General features: G+C 50.1%; 1 protein-coding gene and 1 non-coding gene across 2 annotated transcripts in view; both read left to right on the top strand.

Moving 5' to 3' along the window:
• LOC139255665 (uncharacterized) overlaps positions 1-16,609 on the top strand; it is a 286,509-nt gene that overhangs the window by 71,272 nt on the left and 198,628 nt on the right. The gene's annotated exons all lie outside the window — the stretch shown is intronic.
• Positions 1,869-1,987, top strand: LOC139260452 (5S ribosomal RNA). The gene has a single exon (XR_011592803.1). It is a non-coding gene; the product is annotated as a 5S ribosomal RNA (ribosomal RNA).

The following is a 16,609-nucleotide window of genomic DNA, read 5'->3' as shown; positions in this document are numbered from 1 at the left end:
CTCTATCTGGGAGTCTACCTTAGCCCCGACGAGGAAGCCTGGCCGGCGAACTGGCAGGAGCTGGAGGCCAAGGTCGCCGCTCGCCTAGGGCGCTGGACAGGACTGCTCCGAGTGCTGTCCTACAGGGGTCGAGCGCTAGTCATAAACCAGCTGGTGGCCGCAATGCTGTGGTACCGGCTGGTCACTTTGACCCCTCCCCCTGCGTTTGTCGCCAAGATACAGAAGAAGCTGGTGGACTTCTTCTGGAACAACAGGAAGCACTGGGTCTCTGTCGCGGTCTTGAGTCTCCCGCTTGAGGAGGGCGGTCAGTCGTTGGTGTGCGTCAGCGCCCAGCTCGCGACTTTCCGTCTTCAGACCCTGCAGAGATACCTTTACGTCGAGCCCCCTCCTAGGTGGTGTGCTCTGGCGAGGTATTTCTTCCGCCAGCAGCTCGACCTCAATTATGACACGCAGCTCCTGTTTGTGAACTTGGGGGGTGCCAGGACCGCCCTCCGGGAGCTGCCTGTCTTTTACAGGGAACTCATCAGGGTCTGGAACAAAGTCTCCACCAAGCGCAGCTCTCCACCGGCTGGAGTGGCGGCCGTCCTGCAGGAGCCGCTGCTCGGGAATCCGTACCTCCACGGCCGAGGTTTTATGTGGCGGTCGGAAGAGAGGGCTGTGGCTGGTGAGGTGACCAGGGTCAGGGACCTGCTCGATGGCGGAGGAGCGGGCTGGATGGCGCCAGTCACGCTGGCGCGGCGCCTAAATTCCGCCAACGTCCGCCACGCGGCCGATGCCATCGAGTCGCTAAAAACAGCTCTGGGCCCTGACTCCGTTAGGTGTATCGAGGAGGCTCAAGCACGTGGGGAGATCCCGTCCGAACTGACCCCCGTCCGGACGGAATTCCTCATCGGCGCCAAACCCCGGAACCTCCCTCGGGGGCCGGCGCCTCACAACTTGAGCCGCCTCGGGGAAATCCCCTCCGTGCCTTTCAGTTCCGCGCGGAGGGGTTTCCTGTACGGGCTGCTCCTGCACACCCTCAACTTTGCCATCCTCGCCGGCCGTCCGGACACGCCATGGCGTACCATCTTGCCGTCCGGAGGAGGCGGGGGTCCCCGATGGAGGGCACTCTACGCAGGGGTCCTCCCATTATTCATCGGGGACTTGGCCTGGAGGGTGGTGCACGGAGCAGTGCCGTGCAACAAATTTTTAAGCCGGTTCACGGACTCCCAGGCCGCCTGCAATTTCTGCGGTCTGGAGGAGTCCGTGTTCCATGTTTTTATGGAGTGCACAAGGTTGCAGCCCCTGTTCCACTATTTGAAGGGGCTGCTCCTGAAATTCTGGCTGCACTTCAGTCCCACTCTCCTGATCTTTGGGCACCCTGTGCGGAGGGGAGCGGGTAGGTCCGAAGGCCTCCTCGTAGGACTGCTCCTGGGCACGGCCAAGGGTGCCATCAGCCGGTCCAGGCAGCGGGCGGTCGAGGGGGTCGTTCAACCTGACTGCCTGCCTCTCTTCCGCTCTTACATCCGGTCCAGGGTGTCCTTGGAGATGGAGCACGCGGTGTCCACCGGTACGCTCGCGGCCTTCCGCGAGAGGTGGGCACCGGAGGGACTGGAGTGCATCATCACGCCCGGCAACCAAATTTTAATTTGATTTTACGTTTTAAAGTTTAATTTGTTTTAATTGCCGGTGTTTTTAGTGTCCCCCTCTCCTTTTATAGGGGGCACTGGAAAAATTTGATTTTAGCGCCCCCAAAAAAAAAAAAAAAAAAAAAAAAAAAAAAAAAAAGGGGCTTGGAAATGTCTGCTGTGTCACCCAGGTCGGGTGGCACAGTTTAATGTTGTTTATGTTTTGCAGGTAGACTCCTAAAAGAGTTTCATGCACAAGGAGCCTACGGCCACACTAGTCTGAAAGCGCCCGATCTCGTCTGATCTCGGAAACCAAGCAGACTGAGGCCTGGTTAGTACTTGGATGGGAGACTGCCTGGGAATACCAGGTGCAGTAGGCTCGCAATCCACGATAACATCCATCTGGTCCGGGACCTCATCCATTGTTCCCAGGAGGCTGGTCTGTCGGTCGCCTTCCTATCCCTCGACCAAGAGAAGGCGTTCGACAGGGTGGATCACGACTATCTGCTCGGAACTCTGCGCGCTTTCGGGTTCGGGACGCATTTCGTCGCCCGGATCCGACTTTTGTACGCCGCCGCGGAGTGTCTGATTAAGGTTAACGGGTCCTTGACGGCGCCCCTTCGCTTTAGGAGAGGGGTGCGCCAGGGATGCCCCATGTCCGGCCAGTTATACGCCGTTTGCGTGGAGCCTTTCCTGCGCCTCTTGCGGACGAGGTTGACGGGACTGGCTCTGCAAGGGCCGGGCGTGGAGGTCGTCCTCTCGGCCTACGCCGATGACGTGCTCCTCGCGATAGAGGATCCCGCTGACCTGCGGAGGATGCGTGAGTGCCAGGAGATTTACTCGGCCGCGTCCTCCGCCAGGATCAACTGGGAGAAATGTTCCGGACTCCTGGTGGGTCAGTGGCGGGTGGACTCCCTGCCGGAGGAGCTCAGGCCTTTTGCCTGGAGCACGACCCATCTCCTCTATCTGGGAGTCTACCTTAGCCCCGACGAGGGAGCCTGGCCGGCGAACTGGCAGGAGCTGGAGGCCAAGGTCGCCGCTCGCCTAGGGCGCTGGACAGGACTGCTCCGAGTGCTGTCCTACAGGGGTTGAGCGCTAGTCATAAACCAGCTGGTGGCCGCAATGCTGTGGTACCGGCTGGTCACTTTGACCCCTCCCCCTGCGTTTGTCGCCAAGATACAGAAGAAGCTGGTGGACTTCTTCTGGAACAACAGGAAGCACTGGGTCTCTGCCGCGGTCTTGAGTCTCCCGCTTGAGGAGGGCGGTCAGTCGTTGGTGTGCGTCAGCGCCCAGCTCGCGACTTTCCGCCTTCAGACCCTGCAGAGATACCTTTACGTCGAGCCCCCTCCTAGGTGGTGCGCTCTGGCGAGGTATTTCTTCCGCCAGCAGCTCGACCTCAATTATGACACGCAGCTCCTGTTTGTGAACTTGGGGGGTGCCAGGACCGCCCTCCGGGAGCTGCCTGTCTTTTACAGGGAACTCATCAGGGTCTGGAACAAAGTCTCCACCAAGCGCAGCTCTCCGCCGGCTGGAGTGGCGGCCGTCCTGCAGGAGCCGCTGCTCGGGAATCCGTACCTCCACGGCCGAGGCTTTATGTGGCGGTCGGAAGAGAGGGCTGTGGCTGGTGAGGTGACCAGGGTCAGGGACCTGCTCGATGGCGGAGGAGCGGGCTGGATGGCGCCAGACACGCTGGCGCGGCGCCTAAATTCTGCCAACGTCCGCCACGCGGCCGATGCCATCGAGTCGCTAAAAACAGCTCTGGGCCCTGACTCCGTTAGGTGCATCGAGGAGGCTCAAGCACGTGGGGAGATCCCGTCCGAACTGACCCCCGTCCGGACGGAATTCCTCATCGGCGCCAAACCCCGGAACCTCCCTCGGGGGCCGGCGCCTCACAACTTGAGCCGCCTCCGGGAAATCCCCTCCGTGCCTTTCAGTTCCGCGCGGAGGGGTTTCCTGTACGGGCTGCTCCTGCACACCCTCAACTTTGCCATCCTCGCCGGCCGTCCGGACACGCCATGGCGTACCATCTTGCCGTCCGGAGGAGGCGGGGGTCCCCGATGGAGGGCACTCTACGCAGGGGTCCTCCCACTATTCATCGGGGACTTGGCCTGGAGGGTGGTGCACGGAGCAGTGCCGTGCAACAAATTTTTAAGCCGGTTCACGGACTCCCAGGCCGCCTGCAATTTCTGCGGTCTGGAGGAGTCCGTGTTCCATGTTTTTATTGAATGCACGAGGTTGCAGCCCCTGTTCCACTATTTGAAGGGGTTGCTCCTGAAATTCTGGCTGCACTTCAGTCCCACTCTCCTGATCTTTGGGCACCCTGTGCGGAGGGGAGCGGGTAGGTCCGAAGGCCTCCTCGTAGGACTGCTCCTGGGCACGGCCAAGGGTGCCATCAGCCGGTCCAGGCAGCGGGCGGTCGAGGGGGTCGTTCAACCTGACTGCCTGCCTCTCTTCCGCTCTTACATCCGGTCCAGGGTGTCCTTGGAGATGGAGCACGCGGTGTCCACCGGTACGCTCGCGGCCTTCCGCGAGAGGTGGGCACCGGAGGGACTGGAGTGCATCATCACGCCCGGCAACCAAATTTTAATTTGATTTTACGTTTTAAAGTTAATTTGTTTTAATTGCCGGTGCTTTTAGTGTCCCCTTCCCTTTTATAGGGGGCACTGGGGAAAAATTGTGATTTTAGTGCCCAAAAAAAAACAAAACAAAAAAAAAAACAAAGAAAAAAAAGAAAAAACACAAAAAAAACACAAAAAAGGGGGGAAAAAAAGGGCCTTGTAAATGTCTGGAGTGTCACCCAGGTCGGGTGGCACCGTTTAATGTCTTTATGTTTTGCAGGTAAACTCAAAAGAGTTTCATGCACAAGGACCCCCAGGTCCCTCTGCATCTCAGCATGTTGTAATTTCTCCCCATTCAAATAATATTCCATTTTATTGTTTTTTTTCCCCAAGGTGGATGACCTCACACTTTCCGACATTGTATTCCATCTGCCAAATCTTTGCCCATTCGCTTAACCTATCCAAATCTCTTTGCAGCCTCTCTGTGTCCTCTACACAACCCGCTTTCCCACTAATCTTAGTGTCATCTGCAAATTTTGTTACACTACACTCTGTCCCCTCTTCCCGGTCATCTATGTTTGTTGTAAACAGTTGTGGTCCCAGCACCGATCCCTGTGGCACACCACTAACCACCGATTTCCAACCCGAAAAGGACCCATTTATCCCGACTCTCTACTTTCTGTTCGCCAGCCAATTCTCTATCCATGCTAATACATTTCCTCTGACTCCGCGTACCTCTATCTTCTAGTAACCTTTTGTGTGGCACCTTATCAAATGCCTTTTGGAAATCTAAATACACCACATCCATCGGTACACCTCTATCCACCATGCTCGTTATATCCTTAAAGAATTCCAGTAAATTAGTTAAACATGATTTCCCCTTCATGAATCCATGCTGCATCTGCTTGATTGCACTATTCCTATCTAGATGTCCCGCTATTTCTTCCTTAATGATAGTTTCAAGCATTTTCCCCACTACAGATGTTAAACTAACCAGCCTATAGTTACCTGCCTTTTGTCTGCCCCCTTTTTTAAACAGAGGCGTTACATTAGCTGCTTTCCAATCCGCTGGTACCTCCCCAGAGTCCAGAGAATTTTGGTAGATTATAACGAATGCATCTGCTATAACTTCCGCCATCTCTTTTAATACCCTGGGATGCATTTCATCAGGACCAGGGAACTTGTCTACCTTGAGTCCCATTAGCCTGTCCAGCACTACCCTCCTAGTGATAGTGTTTGTCTCAAGGTCCTCCCTTCCCACATTCCCGTGACCAGCAATTTTTGGCATGGTTTTTGTGTCTTCCACTGTGAAGACCGAAGCAAAATAATTGTTTAAGGTCTCAGCCATTTCCACATTTCCCATTATTAAATCCCCCTTCTCATCTTCTAAGGGACCAACATTTACTTTAGTCACTCTTTTCCATTTTATATATCTGTAAAAGCTTTTGCTATCTGTTTTTATGTTTTGCGCAAGTTTACGTTCGAAATCTATCTTTCCTTTCTTTATTGCTTTTTTAGTCATTCTTTGCTGTTGTTTAAAATGTTCCCAATCCTCTAGTTTCCCACTAACCTTGGCCACCTTATATGCATTGGTCTTTGATTTGATACTCTCCTTTATTTCCTTGGTTATCCACGGCTGGTTATCCCTTCTCTTACCGCCCTTTTTCACTGGGATATATTTTTGTTGCGCACTATGAAAGAGCTCCTTAAAAGTCCTCCACTGTTCCTCAATTGTGCCACCGTTTAGTCTGTGTTTCCAGTCTACTTTAGCCAACTCTGCCCTCATCCCACTGTAGTCTCCTTTGTTTAAGCATAGTCCGCTCGTTTCTGACACAACTTCCTCACCCTCAATCTGTATTACAAATTCAACCATACTGTGATCACTCATTCGAGAGGATCTTTTACGAGGAGATCGTTTATTTTTCCTGTCTCATTACACAGGACCAGATCTGAGATAGCTTGCTCCCTTGTGGGCTCTGTTACATACTGTTCTAAGAAACAATCCCGTATGCATTCTATGAATTCCTCCTCCAGGCTACCCCCGCGCGATTTGAGTTAACCAATCGATATGTAGGTTAAAATCCCCCATGACTACTGCCGTTCCTTTTTCACATACCTCCATTATTCCCTTGATTATTGCCCGCCCCACCGTGAAGTTATTATTTGGGTGCCTATAAACTACGCCCACTAGTAACTTTTTCCCCTTACTATCTCTAATCTCCACCCACAATGATTCAACATTTTGTTCATTAGAGCCAATATCATCTCTCACAACTGCCCTGATATCATCCTTTATTAACAGAGCTACCCAACTTCCTTTCCCTTCTTGTCTATCTTTCCAAATCATCAGATACCCCTGTATGTTTAATTCCCTGTCTTGGCCACCCTGCAACCATATTTCTGTAATGGTCACCAAATCATACCCATTTGTAATGATTTGTGCCATGAACTCATTTACTTTATTTCGAATGCTGCGTGCATTTAGGTAGAGTGTTTTAATCCTGGTTTTTAAACCATGATTTTTAGTTTTGACCCCTCCTGCAGCCCCTTTATATTCAGTGGCCCTTTTTGTTTTTTGCCTTGGGTTTCTCTTTTACTCATCTCCTTTCTGTCTTTTGCTTTTGTCTCCTTTTTGTTTCCCTCTGTCTCCCTGCATTGGTTCCCATCCCCCTGCCATATTAGTTCAACTCCTCCCCAACAGCACTAGCAAACATTCCCCCTAGAACATTGGTTCCGGTCCTGCCCAGGTGCAGACCGTCCGGTTTGTACTGGTCCCACCTCCCCCAGAACCGGTTCCAATGCCCCAGGAATTTGAATCCCTCCCTGCTGCACCACTGCTCAAGCCACATATTCATCTGCGCTATCCTGCGATTCCTACTCTGACTAGCACGTGGCACTGGTAGCAATCGCGAGATTACAACTTTTGAGGTCCTACTTTTTAATTTAGCTCCTAGCTCCTTAAATTCGTCTCGTAGGACCTCATCCCTTTTTTTACCTATGTCGTTGGTACCAATGTGCACCACGACAACTGGCTGTTCTCCCTCCCTTTTTAGAATGTCCTGCACCCGCTCCGAGACATCCTTGACCCTTGCACCAGGGAGGCAACATACCATCCTGGAGTCTCGGTTGCGGCCGCAGAAACCCTTACAATTGAATTCACTATCACTGTCGCTCTCCCACTCTTTTTCCTGCCCTCCTGTGCAGCAGAGCCACCCACGGTGCCATTGTCTTGGCTGCTGCTGCCCTCCCCTAATAAGTCATTACCCTCAACAGTACCCAAAGCCGTGTATCTGTTTTGATTTCTTTCTACTTCTTTTTTGCCTTCTCTCCTCGCTGCAGCTGTACAAGTACGCCTCTCGCTGCCGCTGGGCCTTTTATAGGCCTCACCAACCACGCACTCCCGCCTCTCGGACTGCCGCCGCCTCTCGCTGCCGCTGGGCCTTTTATAGGCCTCACCAGCTACGCACTCCCGCCTCGTGGATCAGAAGCAATGCCAGCTAGTAGGAAACAGGGGGGCAGTGTTTCAGGCTGTATAATTTCTACAGTGCTTTGATTAAGAAAGTTACAGAGACTTATTCTGAAAAGTTATAGCAAGGTCTTTTGTGGAATTTTATTAACTGTCGGTAAGAAATTATTGTTGTGGTCAGAGGAAAGCACCTAAAAAATTTGGAAACAATTGTTTGGAGAAAGCCTTGAGTCCCCACTGTGAGAACCTTTTGGTATGCTATTTAATCTTGCTCAAGAGTTGGAAGAATGTTTGGATGATAGGAGGTTAGACAGCAGGAGGAGGAGGGCACATACTTGATGGTACCTGCGTCCAAAGATTTACTGGATCCAGAGAATATTTTTTGGCCGTGCTGAGCAGTATTTGTTTCACCAGGTAGATGAGAAGGGAGCATAAAAACATAGAAACATAGAAAATAGGTACCGGAGTAGGCCATCCGGCCCTTTGAGCCTGCACCACCATTCAATAAGATCATGGCTGATCATTCCCTCAGTACCCCTCTCCTGCTTTTTCTCCATACCCCTTGATCCCTTTAGCCGTAAGGGCCATATCTAACTCCCTCTTTATATCCAATGAACTGGCATCAACAATGCTCTGCAGCAGGGAATTCCACGGGTTAACAACTCTCTGAGTGAAGAAGTTTCTCCTCATCTCAGTCCTACATGGCCTACCCCTTATCCTCAGACTGTGTTCCCTGGTTCTGGACTTTCCCAACATCGGGAACATTCTTCCCGCATCTAACCTGTCCAGTCCCGTCAGAATCTTATGTGTTTCTATGAAATCCCCTCTCATCCTTCTAAACTCCAGCGTATAAAGGCCCATTTGATCCAGTCTCTCCTCATATGTCAGTCCAACCATCCCTGGAATCAGTCTGGTGAACCTTCGCTGCACTCCCTCAATAGCAAGAACATCCTTCCTCAGATTAGGAGATCAAAACTGAACACAATATTCCAGGTGAGGTCTCACCAAGGCCCTGTACAACTGCAGTAAGACCTCCCTGCTCTTATACTCAAATCCTCGAGCTATGAAGGCCAACATACCATTTGCCTTCGTCACCGCCTGCTGTACTTGCATGCCAACTTTCAATGACTGATGCGCCATGACACCCAGGTCTCGTTGCACCTCCCCTTTTCCGAATCTGATAATATTCTGCCTTCGTGTTTTTGCCCCCAAATTGGATAACCTCACATTTATCCACATTATACTGCATCCGCCATGCATTTGCCCACTCACCTAACCTGTCCAAGTCACCCTGCAGCCTCTTAGCGTCCTCCTCACAGCTCACACTGCCACCCAGTTTAGTGTCATCTGCAAACTTGGAGATATCACACACAATTCCTTCATCTAAATCGTTAATGTATATTGTAAAGAGCTGGGGTCCCAGCACTGAGCCCTACGGCACTCCACTAGTCACTGCCTGCCATTCTGAAAAGGACCCGTTTATCCCAACTCTCTGCTTCCTGTCTGCCAACCAGTTCTCTATCCACGTCAGTACATTACCCCCATACCATGTGCTTTGATTTTGCACACCAATCTCTTGTGTGGGACCTTGTCAAAAGCCTTTTGAAAGTCCAAATGCACCACATCCACTGGTTCTCCCTTGTCCACTCTGCTAGTTACGTCCTCAAAAAATTCCAGAAGATTCGTCAAGCATGATTTTCCTTTCATAAATCCATGCTGACTTGGACCGATCCTGTCACTGCTTTCCAAATGCACTGCTATTTCATCCTTAATGATTGATTCCAACGTTTTCCCCACTGCTGATGTCAGGCTAACCACTCTATAATTATCCGTTTTCTCTCCCTCCTTTTTTAAAAAGTGGTGTTACATTAGCTACCCTCCAGTCCGTGGGAACTGATCCAGAGTCAATAGACTGTTGGAAAATGATCACCAATGCATCCACCATTTCTAGGGCCACTTCCTTAAGTACTCTGGGATGCAGCCTATCAGGCCCTGGCGATTTATCGGCCTTCAATCCCATCAATTTCCCTAACATAATTTCCCGTCTAATAAGGATATCCTTCAGTACCTCCTTCTCACTAGACCCTCAGTCCCCTAGTACATCCGGAAGGTTATTTGTGTCTTCCTTCATGAAGACAGAACCAAAGTATTTGTTCAATTGGAGTGTAATATCTCCAAGCATAGAGGATGACCTTTTCCCACAATCCACGGCAAGAATGTCCCTTCCTGTAGCAGTAAAGTTACCCCTGCTCTGAATGTCTTTGTATCGGCCCATTCCAAGCTGACATTGATGACATCTTGAACATCTAAGTTATCAGCATTGAGCAGATGATATATGCCCTTTTCACATGAGCCAATACCTACAAAAAGCTTTCCGTGGAGGCCAGGAATGTCAATTGTACCACATATTGAAATTCCCCAGAGTGCATTGGATTATTGTCGGGACTTGCCCTTGGGCTCCTCCGGACGAATTGCCCCATATATTGTTCAATCATTGGTCATTCTGGCACTCTGGTGTGAGACAATAGATACTACACAATGCAACTGACTGTAAGACACCCAGATAGCTATAATGATGAAGTAGTCATTTCTGCCTCCCTCCCTCCTTTTTGCGGATGCAAATTGTTATATATGTGGACTTGTATTTACTCTGTACAGCCACCAGAAGGCTCATTCCCTGGAATCCCAAGGGATCCCATAATCCCTTGGGAGCACAGGTATTTAAGGAGGCTTCACAGGTTGGAGAGGCACTCTGGAGACCTGCAATAAAAGACTAAAGTATTTTACTTTGAGCTCACAGTGTTCAGTCTGACTCTTTCTCCATACACAACAACTGGCGACGAGATACAGATAGCGAACCAAAGATGCAGAGAACAGTGGGCATCCTGGAGAAATTTTCGGAGGGAGATGATTGGGAAACTTTTGTGGAGCGACTCGACCAATACTTCGTGGCCAACGAGCTAAATGGGGAAGAGAGCGCTGCCAAACGAAGGGCGATCCTCCTCACCGTCTGTGGGGCACCAACATATGGCCTCATGAAGAATCTGCTCACTCCAGCGAAACCCACGGAGAAATCATACGACGATTTGTAAACACTGGTCCGAGAGCATTTGAACCCGAAGGAAAGTGTTCTGATGGCGAGGTACCGGTTCTACACCTACAAAAGGTCTGAAGGCCAGGAAGTGGTGAGTTATGTCGCCAAGCTAAGACACCTTGCAGGACATTGTGAATTTGAAGGACATTTGGAGCAACTGCTCAGAGACTTTTTCGTACTTGGCATTTGGTACTTGGCCACGAAACCATACTTTGCAAACTTTTGACTGTAGAGACCCCAACCTTGAGTAAGGCCATAGCGATAGCCCAGGCGTTCATTGCCACCAGTGACAATACGAAGCAAATCTCTCAGCACACAAGTGCTGCTACAGGTACTGTGAACAAAGTGATGTTGTTTTCGAATCGTAACGTACAGGGCAGGTCACACATGCCTGCAGCTGCACGTCCGCAGATGACTCAGAGTCCACCATCAAGGGTGATGAATGCAAGGCCATTAACACCTTGATGGCACTGCGGGGGTGATCATCATTTCCATTTATGCCGATTCAAAGAGTACGTTTGCAAAGGCTGTGGAACAATGGGACACCTCCAACGAGTGTGCAGGCGAGCTGCTAAGCCTGTTAAACCTATGAACCACCATGTTGCAGAGGAGGACAGATCCACCGAGGATCACGACGAACCAGAGCCTCAGATAGAGGAGGCAGAGGTACATGGGGTGCATACATTCACCACGAATTGTCCCCCGATAATGCTGAATGTTGAACTAAATGGACTCCTGGTGTCAATGGAGCTGGACACGGGCGCGAGCCAGTCCATCATGGGCAAAATGACTTTCGAAAGGTTGTGGTACAACAAGGCCTCAAGGCCAGTCTTAACTCTAGTTTGCATGAAACAAGAACTTACACGAAAGAACTGATTCCTGTAATCGGCAGTGCTACTGTAAAGGTCTCCTACAATGGAGCAGTGCACTGGGTGGTACCGGGCAATGGTCCCACGCTGCTCGGCAGGAGCTGGCTTGGAAAGATACGCTGGAACTGGACGATGTCTGAGTGCTATCGCCCACTGACGACACTTTGTGTACTCAGGTCTTAAACAAATTTCTTTCACTGTTCGAACCAGGCATCGGGAAATTCCAAGGAGCAAAAGTGCATATCCACCTAATTCCGGGGGTGCGACCCATCCATCACAAGGTGAGAGCAGTACCGTACACGATGAGAGAAAGGGTAGAGATCGAGCTAGACCGGCTGCAACGAGAGGGCATCATTTCACTGATCGAGTTCAGCGAGCCGGCCAGTCCTCAAGGGAGATGGCACCGTCAAAATCTGTGGCGATTACAAAGTAACTATCAATCGTTTCTCCCTGCAGGACCAATACCCACTACCAAGGGCTGACGACCTCTTTGCAGCGCTGGCGAGAGGAAAGACGTTCATGAAGCTGGCTCTGACTTCAGCCTACATGACACAGGAGCTGGAGGAATCATCGAAGGCCCTCACCTGCATCAACACGCACAAGTGTCTTTTTGTTTATAACAGACGCCCGTTTGGAATCCGATCAGCGGCAGCGATATTCCAGAGAAACATGGAATGTTTACTGAAGTCGGTCCCGTACACCGTGTTCTTCCAGGACAACATCTTGTTCACAGGTCGGAACACAGTCGAGCACCTGCAGAACCTGGAGGAGGTTCTTAGTCGACTCAACCACGTGGGGCTCAGGTTAAAGCGCTCGAAGTGTGTTTTCCTGGTGCCTGAAGTGGAGTCCTTGGTAAGGAGGATTGTGGCGGAAGGCATCAGGCCCACCTACGTGAAGACGAAGGCAATCGAGAACGCACCGAGGCCACAGAACGTGACCGAGCTGTGGTCGTTTCTTGGACTCTTGAACTACTTTGGTAACTTCTTACCGAGTCTCAGCACACTGCTAAAACCACTACATGTCTTACTACGAAAAGGGGGCAAATGGGTTTGGGGCAAAAGCCAAGAAAATGCCTTTGTAAAAGCGAGAAAATTGTTATGCTCAAACAAATTGCTTGTGTTGCATGATCCATGTAAGCGTTTGGTACTAGCATGTGATGTGTCATCATATGGTGTCGGGTGTGTATTGCAACAAGCTAATGTTTTCGAGAAACTGCAACCAGTTGCTGATGCATCCAGGAGTCTGTCTAAGGCTGAGAAAGCCTACAGCATGATTGAAAAAGAAGCATTAGCGTGTATCTATGGGGTAAAGAAAATGCACCACTACCTGTCTGGGCTAAAATTCAAATTGGAAACTGACCATAAGCCATTCAAATCCTCGTTTTCCGAGAGTAAAGGGATAAACACCAACGCATCGGCCCACATCCAGAGATGGGCACTCACGTTGTCCGCATACAACTATGCCATCCGCCACAGGCCAGGCACAGAAAACTGTGCCGATGATCTCAGTAGGTTGCCATTGCCCACCACGGGGGTGGAAATGGCGCAGCCCGCAGATCTAGCCATGGTTATGGAAGCATTTGAGAGTGAGCAATCACCGTCACTGCCCGGCAGATCAAAACCTGGACAAGCCAGGACCCCTTATTATCTCTAGTCAAAAGCTGTGTGCTTCACGGGAGCTGGTCCAGTGTCCCAGTGGAAATGCAGGAAGAGATAAAGTCGTTCCAGCGGCGCAAAGATGAAATGTCTATACAAGCAGACTGCCTTCTGTGGGGCAATCGAGTAGTGGTCCCCAAGAAGGGCAGAGACACCTTCATCAATGACCTCCACAGTACCCACCCAGGCAGTGTAATGATGAAAGCAATAGCCAGATCCCACGTGTGGTGGCCCGGTATCGATGCGGACTTAGAGTCCTGCGTTCACAGATGTAATACATGCTCGCAGTTAAGCAATGTACCCAGGGAGGCGCCGCTAAGTTTATGGTCTTGGCCCTCCAAACCGTGGTCTAGGGTACACGTCGACTATGCAGGCCTGTTCTTGGGTAAAATGTTCCTTGTGGTTGTAGACGCGTATTCCAAGTGGATTTAATGTGAGATAATGTCGGCTAGCACGTCCGCTGCCACTACTGAAAGTCTGCGGGCCATGTTTGCCACACACGGCTTACCCGATGTCCTGGTGAGCAACAATGGGCCATGTTTTACCAGTGCTGAGTTCAAAGAATTCATGGCCCGTAACCGGATCAAACATGTCACATCTGTCCTGTTTAAACCAGCGTCCACAATGGTCAGGCAGAGAGAGCAGTGCAAACCATCAAGCAAGGCTTGAAGAGGGTAACTGAATGCTCACTGCAGACTCGCCTATCCTGAGTCCTGCTTAGCTACCGCACGAGACCCCACTTGCTCACTGGGATCCCACCTGCTGAACTGTTCATGAAAAGAGCACTTAAGACCAGGCTCTCGTTAGTTCATCCTGATCTACATGAACAGGTAGAGAGCAGGCGGCTTCAATAAAGTGCATACCATGATTGCGCAAATGTGTCATGTGAGATTGAAATCAATGATCCTGTATTTGTTTTAAATTATGAACAAGGTCCCAAGTGGCTTCCCGGCACTGTCGTGGCCAAAGAAGGAAGCAGGATGTTTCGGGTCAAACTTTCAAATGGACTCATTCACCGAAAACACTCGGATCAAATCAAACTCAGATTCATGGTCTATCCTGAGCAACCCAACTTGGACCTTACCTTTTTTGATTCCCCCAGCATACACACCAGTGGCAACCAGCACCACGGTTGACCACGAAGCAGAACCCATCATCCACAGCAGCCCTGCAGGGCCCAACACACCAGGCAGCCCAGCAAGGCCAGCTGCACAGCAGCCCAGCGAGGGCACAACAAGTGATTCAACAACACCAGCTTTCACTCCGAGACAATCAACTAGGGCAAGAAGGGCCCCAGATCGACTCACTTTATAAATAGTTACACTATTGACTTTGGGGGGGAGTGTTCCTTGTGGTTGTGGACTTTTATTTACTCCAGAGGGCTCATCCTCTGGAGTCCCAAGGGATCCCATAATCCCTTGGGAGCACAGGTATTTAAGGAGGCTTCACAGGTTGGAGATGCACTCTGGAGACCTGCAATAAAAGACTAAGGTCACACTTTAGTTTGAGCTCACATTGTTCAGCCTGACTCTTTCTCCATACACAATACAAATAAAGTAAAAGGTTGGTTCCTTGGAAATCAGAGGTACCCACTGCTGCCTTGGATCATCCTCGCACACCCTTAGAGAGAAGATATAACAACCCCCATGTCTTCACAGTGGCCAGCATTGAGAATACAATTGATATTTTAAAGAGGCACCTTTGATGTTTAGGTAGGTCAGGGGGCATGCTACAGGGCCAGCTTATAGACATCTCCTGCATTATTGTTGTTTGTTGTCTCCTTCATAATTTAGCAATGCAGCGATGGATCTATCTTCAGGACCAACAAAAGGATGCACAAAATTAGTGATCAGGTGCTGCAGTCCAAGAGGCAAATGACCAGGATGCAGAGGAGGAGGAGGGGGAGGTGGAAAGACTCCTGCTTGGAACATTCGCAGGAGCGTTCACAATCTGTGATAGTCTGATCACAAAAACTTTCTCCTGAGCCTCCCGCAGAACTTCCACAGAACTATCGAATCCACTCTCAAAACTGGTTTGAACCTATTCCTGTCACCACGATGTTTCCCCACTTGCTAGTTGGTGAATTATGTGATCACCTAGCTATCCTAGCGCTTGCTCACAGTGAAGGCCTTGCGTCAAGATCATATTTGGTGCATTTCCGCAAGAGGTTCTTTATATTGTTGAGCCTGGGCGTAAAACTGGCACTGTGGATTGACCATATATAGTATTGAAACTGCTTGATTTCAAGTCTGGAGGTGGCCATCTCCAGCACTATTTAGAGGGATCCTCAGCTGCTCTCAGGTAAAACACTGGAAAGTTTTGTGAGACATTTTACTTCTACAGTATTACATTGTGTTTTTTGGCTACTTTGAACACTTCAAAGTCTTTGTGGTGCCTGCGGATCTTTCTGATCTCTTGTGGGGCATCTGACACTGCACTTTTTTCATTATGGGGGCCCTTCTGGCAATTCCACTTTGGCAAGAGGAGGAGGAGGAGACTTAGAAGGAATGAGCACCCGCAGCTACAGCTGCGGGGAGAACAAACAGAAGGAGGCATGTTCACAGGAATTCTATCCCTCCCAACAGTGTATATAGGCCCAGGATAACATGTGTGCAGTTCTCTGCGCAGCAGTGCATAAGAGAACTGTGCTTCTCTAGGGATGCTTTCATAATGTTGTGTCAACTCTGCAACAAGACCTGCAACCCACTGCCACAGCTAGCACTCATGCTTCTCCTGGCCCACAAGGAATCTTTACAAATATTTAAACACATACTTACTTTGGCTGCTTCTGGCCACTCTGCTGCCTACCACCATGTTTCGCAGGCGGGTTTGGTAGTATGGGGGCCTCCCGCAGTTTTCACTTATAATCATCCCTCCATGGTAAAAGCGAACCTGTCTTGTTTACCAGTACTTCATGGATTGCACCGCCTATAGAACTCTGCGCTTGAGAAAGTGGAAAGAAATGAAATTATTCTTAAATCTTTGAAGTGAGTTACCATTCAAATGACTGCTGTTTACAATTTGGGGAATGGTGCTTTTGATTGGTCAGGAATGCTGTGGTGATTTATAAACAGTATGGCCCAGATTTTGCTGCCAAAATAGCAGTGCGTTTAATGCATACACCATTATTAACGTGGAAATCGTCCAGCAACTTGTGGCAAGTAAGAGATATCCCGTGAATGGCGAATTGCCACAAGTTGCTGAACGCTTTGCGCTAGCCTTACAAAAATGGCAGCACGCCCTCAAACTCCCCTTGAGTTTCAAGAATGTTGCCATTAATTGTTAATTAAACTCGCTGCAGAAAGTTAGGGCTAGTACTTAACAGCGTAAGTGCCTTTTTTATGTACAAGATTTATGTTC

This window comes from Pristiophorus japonicus, chromosome 3 (assembly GCF_044704955.1).
Source record: "Pristiophorus japonicus isolate sPriJap1 chromosome 3, sPriJap1.hap1, whole genome shotgun sequence".
NCBI lineage: Eukaryota > Metazoa > Chordata > Chondrichthyes > Pristiophoridae > Pristiophorus > Pristiophorus japonicus.
The sequence above is the reverse complement of the archived record's forward strand: the minus strand, read 5'-3'. Positions and strand labels throughout refer to the sequence as shown.